The sequence below is a fragment of the Nomascus leucogenys genome, chromosome 8 (assembly GCF_006542625.1).
Source record: "Nomascus leucogenys isolate Asia chromosome 8, Asia_NLE_v1, whole genome shotgun sequence".
Lineage (NCBI taxonomy): Eukaryota > Metazoa > Chordata > Mammalia > Primates > Hylobatidae > Nomascus > Nomascus leucogenys.
The window spans coordinates 14,580,825-14,599,666 of record NC_044388.1 but is presented as its reverse complement, the minus strand read 5'-3'; the positions used below and the strand labels follow the sequence as shown (position 1 = coordinate 14,599,666).

The window sequence follows — 18,842 nt, the reverse complement described above, 5'->3', positions numbered from 1 at the left end:
CATGGTGGCGCATGCCTGTAGTCCCAGCTACTGGGGAGGCTGAGGCAGGAGAATCACTTGAACCCAGGAGGCAAAGGTTGCAGTGAGCCAAGATTGCAACACTGCACTCCAACCTGGCCAACATAATGAAACTCCGTCTCTACTAAAAATACAAAAATTAGCCAGGTGTGGCCGGGCGCGGTGGCTCACGCCTGTAATTCCAGCACTTTGGGAGGCCGAGGCAGGCGGATCACGAGGTCAGGAGATCGAGACCACAGTGAAACCCCATCTCTACTAAAAATACAAAAAATTAGCCCAGGACGGTGGCGGGTGCCTGTAGTCTAGGCTACTCGGGAGGCTGAGGCAGGAGAATGGCGTGAACCCGAGAGGCGGAGCTTGCAGTGAGCCAAGATCACCCCACTGCACTCCAGCCTGGGCGACAGAGCAAAACTCCGTCTCAGAAAAAAGAAAAAAAAATTAGCCAGGTGTGATGGTGCATGCCTGTGATCCCAGCTACTCCAGCCTGGGCTACACAGCCAGACTCCCTCTCAAAAAATAAATAAATAAATAAATAAATAAATAGTTGAAAACAATGGTAAAGGTGGTAAATTATATATGTATATTTTTCCTAAATAAAAAAACCTCTGAAATAAATGTAGTTTGATTCTTTTAAAAAATACATTAAAAGTGCTTTAATTATTTAGGAAAAATCATATATAATTCAAATTCCTTTTTTTTTTTTTGAGATAGTCTCACCTAGGCTGGAGTGCAGTGCTTACTGCAGCCTCAGCCTCCTGGGCTCAAGCAGTCCTCCCACTTCAGCCTCTTGAGTAGCCGGAACTACAGGCACACACCACCACGCCCAGCAAATTTTTTTTTTTTTTTTTTTTTTTTTGTAGAGACAGTAGTCTAGCCATGTGACCTAAGCTGAAGGGATCTGACTCCAGCCTCAGCCCCACAAAGTGCTGGGATTACAGGCATGAGCCACAGTGCCCAGCCTATAACTCAAATTTCTTTTTATTTTTATTCTTTTATGTTTAGTTCTGGGGTACATGTGCAGGATCTGCAGGTTTGTTACGTAGGTAAACGTGTGCCATGGTGGTTTGCTGCACCTATCAACCCATCACCTAGGTGTTAAGCCCAGCATACATTAGCTATTTTTTCCTAATACTCTCCCTTTACCCACCCCCCCCATCCCCGACAGGCTCCATCCAGTGTGTGTTGTTCCCCTCCCTGTGTCCACATGTTCTCATTGTTCAGCTCCCACTTATAAGTGAGAACATGCAGTGTTTGGTTTTCTGTACCTGCGTTAGTTTGCTGAGGATAATGGCTTCCAGCTTCATCCATGTCCCTGCAAAGGACATGACCTCCTTCCTTTTTATGGCTGCCTAGTATTTCATAGTGTATATGTACCACATTTTCTTTGTCCAGTCTGTGGGCATTTGATGGGCATTTGGGTTGATTCCACATCCTTGCTATTGTGAATAGAGCTGCAATGAACATACACATGCATATATGTTTGTAAGAGAATGATTTATATTCCTTTGGGTATATACCCAGTAATGAGATTGCTGGGTCAAATGGTATTTCTGGTTCTAGATCTTTGAGGAATCGCCATGCTGTCTTCCACGATGGTTCAACTAATTTACATTCCCACCAACAGTGTAAAAGCACTCCTATTTCTCCGCAACCTCGCCAGCATCTATTATTTCTTTACTTTTTAATAATGGTGTTCTGACTGGTGTGAGATAGTATCTCATTATGGTTTTGATTTGCATTTCTCTATCAGTGATGTTGAGCTTTTCTTCATATGTTTGTTGGCTGCATGAATGTCTTCTTTTGAGAAGTGTCTGTTCATATCCTTTGACCACTTTTTAATGGGGTTGTTTTTTTCTAGTAGATTTGTCTGACTTCCTTGTAGACTCTGGATATTAGAGCTTTGTCAGATGGATGGATTGTAAAAATATTCTCCCACTCTGTAGATTGCCTGTAATTTTTTTTTTTTTTTTTTTTTTTTGTAGAGATGGGAGTCTAGCCATGTTGCCTAAGCTAAAGCTATCCTCCCCCAGCCTCAGCCTCCCAAAGTGCTGGGATGACAGGCATGAGCCACACATTTCTTAAACTATCAATTTAAGATCATGTCTTCCTTTTTTTTTTTTTGGAGACAGGGTCTTGCTCTGTCACCCAGGCGGGAGTTTAGTGGCAAGATCTGGGCTCACTGCAGCCTCTACCTCCTGGGCTCAGGTAGCTCAGCCTCCCAAGTAGCTGGGACTACAGGCACATACCACCACAAATTTTTAGTAGAGACAGGGTTTTGTTATGTTGCCCAGGCTGGTCTGAACTCCTGGTCTCAAGCTGTCTGCCTGCCTCAGCCTCCCAGAGTTCTGGGATTACAGGCGTGAAACACCGCACCCAGCCTGAAATTTAAATTTAACAGCATTCTGTATTTTATCTGATAACCTAAAGTGTGTATGCTTTCACTATAACCTTATGTTGTTTTCAATCTTGACTTGGAAACTCTTGTGAATGGAGTGCTTTTCATTTCATCAACATGTGTTTACTAAGCCTCTGCTCTAGCAAAGCCCTGTACCAGAGTCTGGGAAGGTAAGACAGGCTCTGCCTTTAATGTTAGAGGTCCTTTCTTACTCCTTTTTGTATCAACTAGAGAACTCAGCAAAATTTTTCAGTCATGGTTTCTCATTCAAGTCAACCCTTCTGGACTCAATTTAGTTCAAAGGTCGCCATATGAAGTAAGAGAAAATTAACCTGCTACTGGGTGTATAAATTGATAGAATATTTGTGAAGGACAACAGGCAATATTAAAAGCTTGTAAAGTTTACAGAGCCTCAAAACTAGCAGTTCCACAAAAGTCTCTAATTGATCCTAAGTTAGAGATTCCCAAGCTTTCTTGGTTCATGGTGCCTTCAGCATCTCAGTAATTTTTCACTACACTCTTAGGTCAAAAGAAATATGAAATAGGCCGGGCGCGGTGGCTCACGCTTGTAATCCCAGCACTTTGGGAGGCCGAGGCGGGCGGATCACGAGGTCAGGAGATCGAGACCACGGTGAAACCCCGTCTCTACTAAAAATACAAAAAAATTAGCCGGGCGTGGTGGCGGGCGCCTGTAGTCCCAGCTACTCGGAGAGGCCGAGGCAGGAGAATGGCGTGAACCCGGGAGGCGGAGCTTGCAGTGAGCCGAGATTGCACCACTGCACTCCAGCCTGGGTGACAGGGCAAGACTCCATCTCAAAAAAAAAAAAAGAAAAAAAAAAAAAGAAATATGAAATAGTTTGTGTTTTGTTTTGTTTGTGGGTTTTTTGTTTGTTTGTTTGTTTTTGAGATGGAGGCTAGTTCTGTCGCCCAGGCTGGAGTGCAATGGTGCGATCTCGGCTCATTGCAACCTCCACCTCTCGGGTTCAGGCGATTCTCCTGCCTCAGCCTCCCGATAGCTGGGATTACAGGCACCCGCCACCACACCCAGCTAATTTTTGTATTTTTAGTAGAGACAGGGTTTCTAGTAGAGACTCTGTTGGCCAGGCTGGTCTCAAACTCCTGATCTCATGTGATCTGCCCGCCTCGGCCTCCCAAAATGCTGGGATTACAACCGTGAGCTACCATGCCCAGCCTGAAAGAGTTTTTTAAGTAGTTAGGTCCAAACAAGTTAATGAGTATTTATGCCCTAACATGGTAGCTATTTGAAAAAGTAGGCCAGGCACGGTGGCTCAAACCTGTAATTCCAGCACTTTGGGAGGCCGAGGTGGGAGGATTTCTTGAGGTCAGGAGTTCGAGATCAGCCTGGCCAACATGGTGAAACCCCGTCTCTACTAAAAATACAAAAATTAGCTGGGCGTGGTGGCATGCATCTGTAGTCCCAGCTACTTGGGAGGCTGAGACAAGAGAATCACTTGAACCCAGGAGGCAAAGGTTGCAGAGAGCCGAGATCGTGCCACTGCACTCCAGCCTGGCAACAGAGCAAGACTCCGTCTAAAAAAAAAAAAAAAAAATCAGATTAGACATCACCACCCTCATTTCCCAGATCACATGGATTTTTGTGCAATGCTTTATTTTTGTCACAGCACCAGCAAAAACCCAGCTTTGCAAAAATATAACCTCATTGAAAGGAATGTAAGGTGATCTAATGTTGAAACTGTATTTTTTACGGTAACCAACAAATGTCAAATATTTTCCTCACAAGGTTGAAATATCCTGTGGCTTCTCTATGAGTTCTCTGTGGCACCTGGGAGCACGTTGGTGCACTCTTTGGGAACCAGAGATCTAAGACAATAGGATAATCTAGGATTATGAAGAGATTTTTATGGTTTTTTTGTTTGTTTTTTGTTTTTTTTTTTTTGAGACAGAGTCTCGCTCTGTTGCCCAGGCTGGAGTGCAGTGGCCCGATCTTGGCTCACTGCAACCTCTGCCTCCCGGGTTCACGCCATTCTCCTACCTCAGCCTCTCAAGTAGCTGGGACTACAGGCGCCTGCCACCAAGCCCGGCTAATTTTTTGTATTTTTAGTAGAGACAGGGTTTCACCATGTTAGCCAGGATGGTCTCAATCTCCTGACCTCATCATCCGCCCACCTCGGCCTCCCAAAGTGCTGGGATTACAAGCGTGAGCCACAGCGCCTGGCCAGAGATTTTTGTATAGTAGTCATTGCAGTTGTTTATATTATTTTAAAAAGTAGAACTGATCCAAATTTCCAGATTGAAAACGACCTATATTATGGATATATCTACATAGTAGAATATTTTATAACTATTAGGAATGATGTAAAAAATTAAAATGATATAAAAATGTATTTATTGACAGGCGAAGATATTCGTAATATATTAATTTTTTTAAACCCTGATTAACAGAACCATTTTGGAAAAACTAAATATCCATGCATGGTAAAAAGATGACTATAAAGACATACACCAAAATATTATTTTTTTCTGGATAGTGGGATTGTGGAAAATACTTGTTTTTCTTATTGTCCATATCCCCATTTTGAATTAAAGCTTCCCCCTTCTATTCTCCAATATTGCCAAGTCCTTACCTCTTTCTTTTCTTTTTTGAAGGCAGTTTTATTTTATTTGATGTATTTGACGATCAGCGATTAGTTCTCATCCACATTGACAGTCTATAGATTTTTTTTTTTTTTTTTTTTTTTTGAGAAGGAGTCTCGCTCTTTCACCCAGGCTGGAGTGCAGTGGCGCGATCTCGGCTCACTGCAGGCTCCGCCTCCCGGGGTTCACGCCATTCTCCTGCCTCAGCCTCCCGTCTAGCTGGGACTACAGGCGCCCACCACCTCGCCCGGCTAATTTTTTGTATTTTTAGTAGAGACGGGGTTTCACCGTGTTAGCCAGAATGGTCTTGATCTCCTGACCTCGTGATCCGCCCGCCTCGGCCTCCCAAAGTGCTGGGATTACAGGCGTGAGCCACCGCGCCCGGCCTGACAGTCTAGATTTTTGAAGGTAGTAACAGGTACATAGGTAACCAAAGTATAGAAATTATTTGGTGAATCTTCATCCTCATTATGTTTTCTGGACAACAGCACACAGATTCAGTATGGAACATTCCTTGTTCCTTTGGCCCAGAAAGCTTTGTTGAGCCTGGTATCAATGTGCACATCTGGAGTTCCCATCTCCTTCATGGCACATTTCCGAATCTCTTTGAGTGCCCTAGGGGCACACTTCTGGAAGCCCACTCCATAGATGTGGTTGGGAATGTTGATGGTGTATGCTTGGGTCACTATCTCGTTGATGGCAGAATGGCCTTTTTTCTTCTTGCCACCCTTCTTTGCGAAAGCCATTCTGCCAGGTCCAAGTTGATAAAAAGCGTGCTTACCTCTTTTACAGCACTACCACACTATGCTGCAGTTGTTGGTTTAGCCCTGTTTCCTCCCCATTATATTTCTATAACTCTTAGAAGGTCAGAGTTTTCTCCCTCTTTGCCTCTTATCCTCATTGCTTAGCATAACGTCTGACATATAATAGGAATTCAATAATTGTTAAAATAATGATTAATGTGACAATATAAGTAAAGTCACTAGTGTAGTGTGTAGTGCCTAATAGGCATGGAAAATTGTTTGCTTTTTCCTTGGGGAGAGATATAAAATGCCTTACAAATTTGAAGCCAGTTCTTGTTTCAGCTTGATCAAATCAATGTTAATTCTAAGGTCCTTAATAAAACCAAAAGTGTGAATCGATTTGAAACACTCAGAATATCAATCAACAAGTATTTATTGAATGCACTCTAGCACTTTGGAGACAATGAAGTAAATACAGAAATAGTTGTAGTTATGTTTTCAAAGAACAAAGACCAGGCAAGCAGTCAGAGACTTTCTGATGGGTTAGATTGTTTACAAAATAGCTAATTTTTGTCTTCCTTTCCCTTCTTCTTTCACCCTCCTTCCTCTGTCCCCTCCTTTTTCTTCCTCCACCAAAAACTCTGTGTAGAGATGATGTTCCCTCTCCCACTGTCTCAAGTTGCATTCTCCCTCATTGCTTATTATTTCCATCCCATCGTTTTCACCATTATACACATCCCTACCAGATTTTAACAAATGCCTGGCCGGGCGCCGTGGCTTATGCCTGTAATCCTAGCACTTTTGGAGGCCAAGGTGGGTGGATCACCTGAGCTCAGGAGTTCGAGACCAGTCTGGGCAACATGGCAAAACCCCGTCTCCATCAAAAATATAAAAAAATTAGCAGAGTGTGCTGGTGCGCACCTGTGGTCCCAGCTACCTAAGAGGCTGAGGTGGGAGGATTGCTTGAGCCTGGGAGGAGGAGGTTGCAGTGAGCTGAGATGGCACCACTATACTGCAACCCGGGTGACGGAGTGAGACCCTGTCTCAAAAACAAAAGCCACAAATGCTTAATCTACTGTCGCTGTGAAAACCAATAAATCTAATTAAACACAATCTATGGGAAAGTAAAAATAGCATAATCTAAACTCATGAAAAATCTTCAGAGATTGGCCAGAGTTGTACTTCTTTACAGGGAGCAGTAAACCGGATGAAATTAAACTAGGCTCTAATTCAGACTGATACTTCTGTTCTTTCCTGATCATTCCTTTCTGACCATTACCATACTTCCTCTTCCATCCTCTGCTCTTAGCTGTGGTCATAGCTCTCCCCTCCTCAGTCCTAGAGCTCCCAAGAACCACTTCCCTTTCCCCTCCAAGCAATTCCTGCTGATGTTTTTTCCATAACATTTTCCAAATCAATGTATCTCTCCATTGATTTAATCCAAAAACATGTATTTAGCAAGTCAAGCACTCATTTATTTATTTATTTATTTATTTATTTATTTTTGAGACAGAGTCTCGCTCAGTCGCCCAGGCTGGAGTGCAGTGGCGCATCTCGGCTCACTGCAAGCTCCGCCTCCCGGGTTCACGCCATTCTCCTGCCTCAGCCTCTCCAAGTAGCTGGGACTACAGGCGCCCACCACCACGCCCGGCTAATTTTTTTGTATTTTCAGTAGAGACGGGGTTTCATCGTGGTCTCGATCTCCTGACCTCGTGATCCGCCCGCCTCGGCCTCCCAAAGTGCTGGGATTACAAGCGTGAGCCACTGCGCCCGGCCTATTTTACACCTCAAATATTAAAATTGTTTTTATCTTTTTCATCTCTAACTCCAGCCTTAACAAAGCAGCTTGCTTTATTGGTCGTCTACCTAAGACAGTGCCAAACACCTTAAGGGACCCACTAAATGTTACTGTTTTTATTCCCCAAGACACTTTCAACACTATTCATATGCCTATTAAATTTATCCATTCATTTATGCAACCAACGTTTATTGCCAGTTATATGCCAGGCATTCAGAATACAAAAATGAATAATTCAACAGTTTCTAGCCCTCAAAGAGTTCACAGTCTAGTTGGGGTGGCAGCTATGTACACGGCTAATTTATAATTCAGAGTAGTAAGGATTTAGGGATCTACTTGACGCAAATCTAAAATGTCTTAGCAGATATGTCTGTTACATTATGAGTTAAACAAGCTTGTGTGGACTTTCCTTAGAAAAATAACTGCAATTATTCATGGCATTGTTTCTAAGGGAAAATGTGTTCTGCATTCCAAACAGTCAATTTAAAATTGAATTTTTGGAATACAGCCCATTTTCCCCTGGGGGCTATTTCTCCATTATCTAAGAATCCCTCTCTGTCTTTGGACAGTTTTCATACACAACTCCCACCTGTTCTACACAGCATATGGTACTATCTACTATCTACAGGTTGCATAGTTTCATGGTCACCACCTTCCTCACCTGGGCTCTGCACTACATGTTTAAGATAGTCCTCTGGTCAAGCAGGTTGAGTTAAGCAGGTAGGACTGAAGTAGCCCCAAATCTGACTGTTTTGACATTTCACTATTAGAGAAGGTAGTGAGGAAGAGTCCATCAAGTGAGTGATGAAAGTTTGGAATTGCTGCTATGTGAAAGGAGAGAGGGAGTTGATTAAGGACATTAAAAAAGATCACTCATGCCCATAATCCCAACACTTTGGGAGGCCAAGGCAGGCGGATCACGAGTTCAGGAGATCGAGACCATCCTGGCTAACATGGTGAAACCCCGTCTCTACTAAAAATACAAAAAAAAAAAAAAAATTAGCCAGGAATGGTGGCAGGCACCTGTAGTCCCAGCTCCTCGGGAGGCTGAGGCAGGAGAATGGCGTGAACCCAAGACGTGGAGGTTGCAGTGAGCCAAGATCGTGCCACTGTAATACAGCCTGGGTGACAGAGCGACTCTGTCTCAAAAAAAAAAAAAAAAAGATTGCAGGAGTGTTTTTAAAAGGGTACATCTCTTAGATAAAACAGGATTCCCAAAGATATCTAACTATAGAGTCTTAGACAATAAAGGTTTAAAAATGGTCTTTGCAATTCCAAGACAGACTAAGCTAGGAATGAGGTGTGTGTGTGTGTGTGTTTGTTTGTTTGTTTGTTTGTTTGTTTGTTTTTGAGACAGGGTCTTGCTCTGTCACCCAGGCTAGAGTGCAGTGGTATGATCAGTCTCACTGCAGCCTCAATCTCCCAGGATCAGTGGGTCCTCCCCGCCTCAGCCTCTCAAGTAGCTGAGACTACAGGCGCGTGCCACCATGACTAATTTTTGTATTTTTGGTAGACACAGAGTTTTGCCATGTTGCCCAGCCTGGTCTTGAAATCCTGGGCTCAAGCAATCTGCCCAGCTTGGGCTCCCAAAGGGCTGGGATTACAGGTGTGAGCCACCATGCCCAGCTGGAATGAAGATTTCTAACCTGAAGTTGAACAAGCTAGACTTTTTGAGCCCTTGTTATTCCTGAGCTTTGAGAGGTAGCATGGGGCAGTGGAATAGCATGAACAAAGCTTTATTTCAATACTTACTGTGTAGATTTGGGAAAAATTATTCAAGTTCTCCGAGCCTTAGTTTTCCCTTTTTTTTTTTTTTTTTGAGATGGAGTCTTGCTCTGTTGCCCAGGCTGGAGTGCAGTGGTGTGGTCTCGGCTCACTGCAACCTCCACCTCCTGGGTTCATGCCATTCTCCTGCCTCAGCCTCCCTTAGTAGCCAGAACTACAGGCGCCCGCCACCACGTCCGGCTAATTTTTTGTATTTTTAGTAGAGACGGGGTCTCACCATGTTCGCCAGGATGGTCTCGATCTCGTGGCCCCGTGATCCACCCGCCTCAGCCTCCCAAAGTGCTGGGATTACAGGCGTGAGCCACTGCGCCCGGCGACCTCAGTTTTCTTATCTATAAAATGGAGATAATAATAATACCTTGAAGCTGGGCACAGTGGCTCATGCCTGTAATGCCAGTACTTTGGGAGGCCAAGGTGAGTGGATCACTTGAGTCCAGGAGTTCAAGACCAGCCCGGGCAACATGGTGAAACCCCATCTCTACAAAAATACAAAAAAAAAAATTAGCTGAGGACTGGGCGTAGTGGCTCACGCCTGTAATCCCAACACTTTGGGAGGCCGAGGTAGGTGGATCACTTGAGGTCAGAAGTTCGAGACCAGCCTGGCCAACATGGTGAAACCCCATTTCTACTAGAAATACAAAAATTGGCCAGGTGTGGTGGCGGGCACCTGTAATCCCAGCTACTTGGGAGGCTGAGGCAGGAAAATCGCTTGAACCTGGGAGGCGGAGGCTGCAGTGAGTCGAGATTGTGCCATTGCACTCCAGCTTGGGCAACAAGAGCGAAACTCGGTCTCAAAAAAAAAAAAAAATTATCTGGGCATGGTGGCACAAACTGGTAGTCCCAGCTACTTAGGAGGCTGAGGTGGGAGGATCACCTGAGCCTGAGAGGTCAAGGCTGCAGCAAGCCATGATCATGCCACTGAGCTTCAGCCTGGGCAACTGAGTGAGATCCTGTCTAAAAAAAATTAAATATGTTAACTCATTTAATATGCTCAACAACACTATGAAGTAAGTACTATTATTATTATCCCCATTTCACACATGAGGAAACTGAGGCACATGGGTCTAATAATTTGTTCAAGGTCACACAGCTAATGTAAGGTAAGAATTGAATCCAGGCAGTCTGGTTCCAGAATCCCTACTCTTAACACTATTCTATAAATTCACAAAGGGAGGGAACTCAGTAGGAAAAAAGGGTTTGGAGGGAAATTATGAACATAGGCTTTGGACATGTACAGTCTAAAGTGGCTATGGGACATCCAAATTAAATGTCCAATAGGTAGTTGGATAAATGAATCTGGCATCCTGGGTACAGGGGTGAGGGATCTCGTTTGAAGGTATAGACTTGGGAGTCAGCAGCATATGGCAATAGAAACTATGGGAGTGATAGAAATTACCCAGGAGGAGTAAGAAGAGAAGAATGCTAAGAATGAAGTTGTGATGACCACCAATTTAAACAAAGTGCAGTGGGAAAGGATCCCATAAAAGAGAATCAGAAGGAGAGGTAGGCAGCAAACTGGAAAGATGTTTCATTTTCAGTGAGGTAATGTGTGTAAATAATTTAGCATAATAACCAGCAGACAATAGGCATCCCAAATGGTAACTTCTTTTACCATTAAAGTCTCATTTGAAGGTTATAGTCCTTAACTGTGCTGTGGGGCTTTTCTGAACCTTTTCCACATCCCCACGTTGTTGGGTTTTTTTTTGTTTTTTGGTTTTTTTGGTTTTTTGTTTGTTTGTTTGTTTGTTTTTTTTAGATGAAGTCTTGCTCTGTCGCCAGGCTGGAGTGCAGGGGCACAATCTCGGCTCACTCCAACCTCCACATCCCAGGTTCAAGCAATTCTCCTGCCTCAGCCACCAGAGTAGCTGGGATTACAGGCACATGCCACCATGCCCAGCTAACTTTTGTATTTTTAGTAGAGACAGGGTTTCACCATGTTGGCCAGGCTGGTCTCGAGCTCCTGACCCCAGGTGATCTACCCACCTTGGCCTCCCAAAGTGTTGGGATTACAGGCGTGAGCCACCGTGCCCGGCTGCCTTCCAATTCTTAGCAGAGGACTTTACCTCTATCTTTACCTCCAAGGAGAAAATAAAGATCTTCTTTTCTACATTAAAATATTCCATTATTCCCCATCCTGTCATTCTTCTCTCTGTTTCTGGTTTCCTCCAGGAATTTGCACCATGGTTTTCCCAAGTCCTACTTCTTCAGCATCCGGTGGTATAGTGGTGAGCATAGAAACTTCCAGGTCTTACTTCTTCAGCCTTCTGTCCCTCACTGCTATCTTCCCCAGTTCTGTCCAGCTATACTGTATGCTCCCAAATCCATCTTTCAGTCCACATCTGTCCCGTTTTTTAAGCTGTCAATCTTTTGGAAGAATTAAACCTTATTTTGATTTTTAATTAACTATTACTTAGTCTCTTAAAATCAGATTTCTCTCTTCACAACTCTACTGAAACTATATTCTTCAAAACTACAGAGGAACTGGGCGTAGTGGAGCTTGGCGGTGGGTGGTGCAACCTCCCAGCACTTTGGGAGGTCAAGATGGGTGGATCCCTTGAGCCCAGGAGTTCGAGACCAGCCTGGGCAACATGGCAAAACCCTGCCTCAGTTTAAAAAAATAAAAATAAAAATAAAAATAAACCACAGAAGGCCCCTAATGTTTGACTTTTTAAAATTATCCAGTGACTATTTTGAACATTCATTGCTGTATTAAATTGCCCTTTCTTGTCCCAATGTTATATCTTGGGCAGATTCCATAACTTTGGTTATTTTTAGTTAATAAAATGTAGTCTAATTTAAAACTCTGAATCAGGATTGGATTTAGCTGAAATCAGAGAGAACCTAAAATAACAATGCTAAAGCAAAATAGAAATTGGCTTATTCTATGTAAAAAAGAAAGTCTGGAAGAAAGCCATGCACAGTTAGTATGGCAGTTCCACTGTCATCAGGGATCTAGGCTCTGTCTTCATACTCTACCATCCAAATATATACCTTCTACCTTCAAGGTTATCTAATAGTCCAAGATGGCTCCTGAAGCTTCAGCATTTCACATTTCAGCTAACAGCAAGGCAAAACAGGAACACAAGGTCCTCCCAGCTGAGTCAGCACCTTCTAACCAGCCTCCAGTTTTAAGCAGCCCACATAACACTTTTCTTACATTTCTTTGGCCATAATTTAGTCACATTGCCATGCTCAGTTGGAAGGGAATCAGAAAAGTAGTCTTTTAGTGGGTTTGTGAACATGACAAATTCACATGTTTTGTTGTTGTTGTTGTTGTTTTCTTTTTTGAGACAGAGTCTTGCTCTGTTGCCCAGGCTGGAGTGCAGTGGCATGATCTCAGCTCACTGCAACCTCTGCCTCCCAGGTTCAAGCAATTCTCTGCCTCAGCCTCCTGAGTAGCTGGGTAATTACAAGTGTGCGCCACGACGCCCGGCTAATTTTTGTGTTTTTAGTAGAAACGGGGTTTCGCCGTGTTGGCCAGGCTGGTCTCGAACTCCTGACCTCGTGACCCACCCACCTCGGCCTCCCAAAGTGCTGAGATTACAGGCGTGCGCCACCGTGCCCAGCCAGAAGTTCTGTTATTAAGGAACAAGAAGAGAATAGACTTTGGGTGGCAACTAACAATTTCTGCCACAAACTAAACACTTTAAATTATTTAAAAATCTCAACTCTTCCTTTCCCCCTCATTCTTCAAGATCTAGCTTCTCTGGTGTGTTGGTGAAACAGAAGAGAAAACAGGACAAGGGTAGTGGTGCTCTCAGATCCAGACCAGAAGAGGCAACTCTGGCCATGCTTCCCCATCTGCCAGGTAGAGGGGTCTACAGAGCCAAGGAAATTTGCCCCAGAGCCTAATAAGTGGCCAAGGGACAGCATTGGTAATAGAGATTATATGTTTGGGTTGGGATGTACATGTTAGGATCCTTAACATATGAGAAAGAGCCAAGGGTAGGAAGAGAAAGGAGGTGGGCCAGCAGCCATGGTTGGGGGACCAATTCTACCTGTGCTGCTGCATTCTGGTGTGAAACTCCAAGGATCGGGCTGGGCATGGTGGCTCACGCCTGTAATCCCAGCACTTTGGGAGGCCGAGGCTGGTGGATCATGAAGTCAGGAGTTCGAAACCAGCCTGGCCAACATGGTGAAACCTCTACTAAGAATACAAAATACTAAAAATACAAAGATTAGCCAGGCATGGTGGCGTGCACCTGTAGTCCCAGCTACTCAGGAGGCTGAGGCAGGAGAATCGCTTGAACCCGGGAGGCAGAGGTTTCAGTGAGCCAAGATCTCATCACTGCAGTCCAGCCTGGGGCAACAGAGTGAGACACCATCTCAAAAAAAAAAAAAAAAAAGAAAAAGAAAAGAAACTCCAAGGATTTCAAAAATTCTAAATTCAAATCTGGCCTTCCATATTGTTTTGAAACTATATTTGTTTGTGCTTTTTTGTTTTTGTTTTTGAGGCAGAGTCTTGCTCTGTCACCCTGGCAGAAGTGCAGTGGTGAAATCTCAGCTCACTGCAACCTCTGCCTCTGGGGCTCAAGCGAGTCTCCTGCCTCAGCCTCCTGAGTAGCTGGGATTACAGCCATGCGCCACCATGCCCAGCTAATTTTTGTATTTTTAGTAGAGATGAGGGTTTCACCTTCTTGGCCAGGCTGGTCTCTAACTCTTGATCTCAAATGATCCATACACCTCAGCCTCCAAAAGTGCTGGGATTACAGGCGTGAGCCACTGTGCCTGGCCTTGAAAATATATTTGTCAAAGCAGAAGGATAAACGTATTTTATTTAAAAATTTGTTAGTTTGATCAATAATGTGCAAATATTTAGACATATGATATGTAGGTCACCATTTGTACTCATGCCCTGGGCCCTGCAAATGTTCAGAGTGGACCTGGACACGCATCTGAACAACTGGGAAGGGCCGCAGTTCTGTTTCTGATGGTTGCCACTGTTTCTCTGACCAACTGTCAACTGAAGTTCTGAATAGATGGCAACCAAGTGCAGGGTCTCCCTTGGGGTGCATGTTTGCATTTTTCTAGACCACTTCTGTGTGTCCACTCCACTGCACAGTCCCATGATATGGAAGAATATCTCTGCCTTAACCACTTCCAGAGCCTCTTTCATTCATACTCCCAGCATTCAATCCACAGCTTCTTGCTGCTAGGACCTCCTTGCCTGATGATACCTCACTATAAGGAGTATTGCCAAGATGGCTCACATCCCAGCTATTTTTCTCAGGTCCCCCAGAAAAGGACACACTCATCCTTGCTACAGCGGGAGCTTAGTTTTCTCCACAGCCCACCACCAACCCCCATCTGCCATCTCCGGTTCGTTTTCCTTTGCCCAGATCAAGTTCCCAGCCCAATAATACATTCAATCAGAAAACCAGTCTTCCCTTCCTGCTCTCCTGTACTTCCAATCCCACTTGGCATTGGAAATAGAGGAAAAGCACAGCGTCCTTGGGAGGGGAACAAGAAGCCTCTGGCCATAAATGTACAACCAGAAGACTGGACTCTGATGCTCCACTTCTTCTCTGTTTTTCTATGAACTAGGAAGAGTGTTGAGGTGGTGGCAGGTGATGGCAGGGCTGGTTTTGTTGCCTCTTAGTCCTGAAGAAGGTGTCTGTAACAGTTGAGGATTCTTAGAGCTTAATTGTCTGCAGATATAGGCCTAAAGCACCAATTGTGGAACAGAGGAAAGGTATCATTCAACAATATCAACCTACTTTACAAAATATTAACCCTTATTCTTCTTAACTGTTCTAAAAAAACTTCCTGTTATTCATCTCATCTTTCTTTCTAAAACGTTCTTCCCTTACAGGGCATGATGGATCATGCCTGTAATCCCAATATTTTGGGAGGCCAAGGTGGGTGGATCACTTGAGGCCAGGAGTTTGAGACCAGCCTGGCTAATGTGGTGAAATACCGTATCTATTAAAAATACAAAAATTAGGCTGAGCATGGTGGCTCACGCCTGTAATCCCAACACTTTGGGAGGCCGAGGTGGGGGAATCACTTGAGGTCAGGAGTTCGAGACCAGCCGTGGCGAAACCCCGTCTCTACTAAAAATACAAAAAATTAGCCAGGCGAGGTGGCAGACGCCTGTAGTCCCAGCTACTCGGGAGGCTGAGGCAGAAGAATTGCTTGAACCCTGGAGGTGGAGGTTGCAGTGGACCAAGATCACACCACTGCACTCCAGCCTGGGCGACAGAGTGAGACTCCGTCTCAAAAAAAAAAAAAAAAAAACACAAAAATTAGCCGGGCTTGATTGGCATGCACCTGTAGTCCCAGCTACTTGGGAGGCTGAGTCACAAGAATCACTTCAACCCAGGAGGCAGAGGTTGCAGTGAGCTGAGATCTCACCATTGCACTCCAGCCTGGGAGACAGAGCGATAATCTGGCTCAAAAAAAAAATAAAATAAAATAAAACATTCTTCCCCATTGCTCTGTGATTCTGTACTGTCCAAGTTATCCTATTTCTGTGTATTCTCTCTCTCTTTCATTTGCTGCTGATTCCCTCTCATATCAATTTGATATTATTTTTAGTAGAGAGCGGTCTCCCTATGTTACCCACACTGGTCTCAAACTCCTGGGCTAAAGTGATCCCCCCACCTTGGCCTCCCAAAGTCCTGAGATTACAGGCATGAATCACCATGCCCAGCCTTCAATTTGATTTTTTTTTTTTTTTGAGATGGAGTCTCCCTTTGCTGCCCAGGCTGGAATGCAGTGGCGAGATCTCAGCTCACTGCAACCTCTTCCTCCCAGGTTCAAGTGATTCTCCTGCCTCAACCTCCCGAGTTGCTGGGACTATAGGCGCACACCACCACGCCCAGCTAATTTTTGTATTTTTAGTAGAGACAGCATTTTGCCATGTTGGCCAGGCTGGTCTCAAACTCCTGACCTCAAGTGATCCATCTGCCTCCACCTCCTAAAGTGCTGGGATTATAGGCATGAGTCAATGCGCCCAGCCTTCAATTTGATATTAATACTCCTAAATTGAAATCAGCTATTTACATCTGTCTCACTTATTAAACTGTTAGGTTTTTTTTGAAGGTCTGATGTATTCATTCATTTAGCTTTGAAGGAATGAATGAGTGATTGTATGAATTCAGGCCACAGAGATTTTTTGTTTGTTTGTTTGTTTGTTTTTGAGACAGAGTCTAGCTCTATCAGCCAGGCTGGAGTGCAGTGGTGCAATCTTGGCTCACTGCAATCTCTGCCTCACGGGTACAAGTGATTCTCCTGCCTCAGCCTCCTGAGTAACTGGGATTACAGGTGCATGCCACCAAGCCCGACTAATTTTTGTTTTTGTTTTTGTTTTTGTTTTTGAGATGGAGTCTCACTCTGTTGCCCGGGCTGGAGTACAGTGGCGTGATCTTGGCTCACTGCAACCTCCACCTCCAGGGTTCAAGCAATTCTCCTGCCTCAGCCTCCTGAGTAGCTGGGACTACAGGCCTGCGTCATCACATTTGGCTAATTTTGTATTTTTAGTAGAGATGGGGTTTCACCATGTTGGCCAGGCTGGTCTTGAACTCCTGACCTCAAGTGATCCACCCACCTCAGCCACCCAAAGTTCTGGGATTACAGTTGTGAGCCACCCCACCCAGCCCAGGCCACAGTTTTTAGCCTATCTGATTTCATATCTCCATTCTGGTAACTCCTACACTCTCATTAATGGCTTAAATTATCCCTTCTTGAAAAATGATTATATCAACTTCTCTACTTGATGCCTCTTCTGAGCTTCAAATTTGCATCTCAAGCATCTTGCTTCTATCTTCAGCTAGATATCCTAGAGTCACCTTAAAATGTATACATCTAAGGCCAAACTCATCATCTTTTCCCCAGTATTCAGATCTCGCTTTCCTATACTCTATTCTATCATTACTTCATCATCTCCCTTTCTGTCAAGTTTATAACCTTAGAGTTACTCTTTGACCATTCCTCCTCAATGTCGATTCTTTTTCTTAAAAAGAACAACAAATCACTTTATTACAAATGTTCATTGTAAATAACTTACAAACACAAACAAAAAGACCACCTATAAATCTACCTGTTAATACAGTTGACCCTTGAACAACATGGGTTTGAACTGTGAGGGTCCACATGGATTTTTTCCAATCAAATGAAGATTGAAAATACAGTGTTCCAGCCAGCTGTGGTGGCTCATGCCTGTAATCCCAGCACTTTGGGAGGCCGAGGCAGGTGGATCACGAGGTCAGGAGATCGAGACCATCCTGGCTAACACGGTGACACCCTGTCTCTACCAAAAATACAAAAAATTAGCCAGGCATGATGGCAGGCGCCTGTAGTCCCAGCGAGAGGCGGAGGCAGGAAAATGGTGTGAACCTAGGGGGCAGAGCTTGCAGTGAGCCGAGATCAGGCCACTGCATTCCAGCCTGGGCAACAGAGCAAGACTCTGTCTCAGAAAAAAAAAAAAAAGAAAATATAGTGTTCCCAGGATGCAAAATCTGCATATACAGAGGAGGGAAGATTTTTGTACATGCAGTTCCACAAGACCAAATGCAGAACTTGAGCTTGCGGGGATTTTGGTATACTCGGGTGCTCTGGAAGCAACCCCCTGCATATATTGAGAGACGAGTGTAATTTGTGGTCTTTACAGACTTTGATTTATGTGTACAGAAATATATGGTTTTTTTCTATCAAAATGAGATCATGAATATAATTAATTCTATTTTGGGGCTTTTTTTTTTCACTTGGCAACATGCCATAAACATTTTCCCATGTCATTAAATTTTCTTCTTCGATAGTGTCACGCACATCCATGTGAAGAAACCACCAAACAGGCTTTGTGTGAGCAACAAGGCTGTTTATTTCACCTGGGTGCAGGTGGGGTGAGTCTGAAAAGAGAGTCAGCAAAGGATGGTGGGATTATCATTAGTTCTTAGAGGTTTTGGGATAGGCGGCGGAGTTAGGAGCAATGTTTTTCGGGCAGGAGGTGGATCTCACAAAGTACATTCTCAAGGGTGGGGAGAGTTACAAACAACCTTCTTAAGGGTGGGGGAGATTACAAACAACCTTCTTAAGGGTGGGGGAGATTACAAAGAACCTTCTTAAGGGTGGGGGAGATTACAAAGTACATTGATCAGTTAGAGTGGGGCAGAAACAAATTACAATGGTGGAATGTCATCAGTTAAGGCTATTTTCACTTCTTTTGTGGATCTTCGGTTGCTTCAGGCCATCTGGATGTATATGTGCAGGTCACAGGGGATATGATGGCTTAGCTTGGGCTCTGAGGCCTGACATTCCTGTCTTCTTATATTTAAAGAAAAGCAAAACAAAATAGTCACGAAGTGTTGGAGTGGCGAAAAATTCGGGGGGTGGTATGGAGAGATAATGGGTGATGTTTCTCAGGGCTGCTTCGAGCAGGATTGGGGCTGCGTGGGAACCTACAATGGGAGAGATTCAACTGAAGAAAGATTTTGGGGTAAGGGGTATATTGTGGGGTTGTTAGAAGGAGCATTTGTCATATAGAATT

The 18,842-nt window shown here is 44.1% G+C and overlaps 1 pseudogene; it reads right to left on the bottom strand.

Moving 5' to 3' along the window:
• Positions 1–5,079: 5,079 nt before the first annotated feature.
• On the bottom strand, positions 5,080–5,775 carry LOC100601856 (annotated as a pseudogene).
• Between the last annotated feature and the right edge of the window lie 13,067 nt (positions 5,776–18,842).